The 2,809-nt window shown below is 33.3% G+C and overlaps 1 long non-coding RNA gene across 1 annotated transcript; it reads right to left on the reverse strand.

Annotated features, from left to right (window-relative positions):
- Positions 1 to 450: 450 nt before the first annotated feature.
- LOC124891918 lies at positions 451 to 2,803 on the reverse strand. The gene is made up of 2 exons (XR_007049951.1): positions 2,566 to 2,803; positions 451 to 1,566 (listed from the first exon to the last, which is right to left on the reverse strand). It is a non-coding gene; the product is annotated as an uncharacterized LOC124891918 (long non-coding RNA).
- Between the last annotated feature and the right edge of the window lie 6 nt (positions 2,804 to 2,809).

Genomic DNA, 2,809 nt, shown 5'->3' on the forward strand with positions numbered 1-2,809 from the left:
GTGGCTATTCTTTTTTTTTTTAATAAAAAAAAACAAGGTGTTGCTGCTATAGAAATAAATTAAAATAATAATAATAATAATAATTGTTTTGCGGAGAAATTTGACTTTTGAAAGTCGCCACTTAATTTTGAAAAAAAGAATTAAGAAATCTTTAAAGAGTTACTTAAAATGATTCAAAACAGGAAAATCATTTAAGTTTTGATGATTCTGAGTAGGTGGTTCTTATTAACGTTTTAAGAAGGTGTTAGGCACCTAAAACGTCCGCTAACTTGCGATTATCCAGATTGTTTGAAAATCGTCTTTTGATTGACTTCGAAAAGGTTAATTTTTCTCGAAAAGTGACTGATTTTTTATTTTTTGAAAGAAGCGATTTTAGAAATATTTTGGTGTTTATACAAAACTAGTTTTCCAGCGACTAAACTAAGGATTTAACTACGTTCAGAAAGCACATAACAAATAAAAAAATAAAAACATAAGGAATAGGGGGAAGGGGAGGAAGCAAAAGATTTAGGCCATTGGCCCAAACCAACAAAACCTGTTCTAGTCTAGTTTTCTGAGCCTTTAGCTCGAGTCTTGCCCCACCTGTATTAAATTTACAACTTTGGCTTCAAAGCCCCCAAATAAATGAATGAATAAATAATGAAATAAAATAAATAAAGACAACAATAATTAAGTAAAATAACAAATGAGACTTTTGAGTCTCTTAGCTGCTTCAAAGATGGATTTTAACCTATTTCTTCCTCTTTCGTCCTCTTCTTTTGTGTCCATATGTAAGGTGACTGTCCTTTTTGGGGCTTCGAAATTGACTCGAGAAGGATGGGCCTTAGTGGCCCATATCGATAATGCAAAAGCGGGAAGAGTTTATTTAAGACTCAAATTTATCCACATGCAAAGCAAAGAAAAAGGAAATTAATCCATGTGAAATGAAGATAAATACGAAAGCAAATTGAAGGAACTACCACTAATGTTACACTGTATAAGATACAATATTAATGTTAAACAAATATTGATGCTAAGCAAAATGTAACGAAGTAAATGCACAAAAAATATTTTTGATGCTAAACGAAATACAGAAATAAGTGCAGAAGGAATACTATTAATGTAAAACAAGATACAGGAGATGAATCAATAAATCCAAAATAAGGAAAATTTGAATAAATAAATATAAAAAAAGACGATCCGCTTGTAGGCATGCATACTTTCTAAAATAAGATGATCTTACACTATTTGCTAGCATATTGTGAGACAAAATCCTAGGCAAAGCTTTTCACATTTAGCAGATTAATCATTCTTCGCCATGCTTTAAGTGAATCCGTTGGACGGGATGGTAGATTACTATTAACATTTAAACTAGATGCTAAAGGGTCCAGGTGGGGAAACTTTAGCAAGGAAACGTTTAAACAAAAGTATCAAAAGAAGAACATTTATATAGCAGCTCAAAGGAAGAAGCAATTATTCCAATAATTGAATATCTCACCTCCCGTGGAAAATGTATAGCCAAAAGTAGATTAAAGGTCAAGGGAAATCCCGAAAGGTGAGATGAATTCCAATGATACCCTTTGGAATCTGAGAGGTAACAAAGACTAAATCAACATAATGTTGGAAGATGCCTTTGCACATTTTCCACTTAGCTACAGAAATCTCAACACAAAGAAAATAGACAGCAAGCAAAATCGCGGTAAACTCTAGGGAACTATACTCAAATAAAAAGAAAAAGCTAATTGATGCTATTTGGCATACTTGAATATAATGGCATGAAAGAAAATAATTCACTCTATATCATAAGGACAAATAAACAGATTCAATGATAAAGGAAAAACTTTCCAAATGAGCAAATATTTTTCAAAGCTCAATCCAGGGGTACAATCGAAATAACACATGGGTTCACGCCATAAATTCCTTGGGTTATTAAGAGTCAAAGCTATTTTACTATATTGATTTTAACGAATCATAATCAGTATCAAAAATCTTAGAGGGGAGAAATATAAGGGGCGATGCAGACAATAAATAGAAAAAAAAAGGAAAAGAACAACAACTAGTAAATAAACCTTCTGTCAAATCCAGATTCAGCATGAACTTGTTTGAGTGCCAAACACAGCCGGTTCTAAATTATAGTATTTAACTACTTATCCCAAGGAATGATCATGGATACAAAAAAATATTTCAACCGAGCAAATTATGCATCTCAAGACAGAAAAAGAAGACCTAAGACAATACGGATAGCAATACAGGCTTAGCAAACATAAGAAAGGTTCAAGTAGGGACTCTTGGATGGTGACAACACTGAACCAAATAGCACATGAAAAGAAACCAACATAGCCTAAAAGGAAACCAAAAACTGATTTATAACGAGATGATATTCAACGACCCCTGAAAAACAACATGAACCGAAACGCAAAGAAGAAGAACCGTCAACATATTCATCATAGAGTCCTATGGATTGTCAAATATCCCAACAGAAATCAGTTCCCAGCAAACAACGACAGTATTATAATGAAATATTGAAGAAAGAGATGAAGAAGAAGAAAACAACGACAAAAGTTAAAAGCGGAAAGAGGTGTTTACCTTTTTTGGAGCGGCAAAACAGAACTACGAGTTGACGTCGAATTTCACCACCACCGGAGAAGCGTCGTAGTCAGCTTCGGAACTTCGGTTACGCAGACCAATATTCGGAAACAAAATTTCCACTAAAAACAAAGATTGAATCTTTGGTTATAAGTTTTTCCCTTCTTCTTTTCTCTCTCAAAAAATGTTTGAACCCACAGTTTTCCAAACCCTAATTTTCCAACTTCTCTTTTCGGACCCTAGA

Source organism: Capsicum annuum, unplaced genomic scaffold (genome assembly GCF_002878395.1).
Source record: "Capsicum annuum cultivar UCD-10X-F1 unplaced genomic scaffold, UCD10Xv1.1 ctg42376, whole genome shotgun sequence".
NCBI lineage: Eukaryota > Viridiplantae > Streptophyta > Magnoliopsida > Solanales > Solanaceae > Capsicum > Capsicum annuum.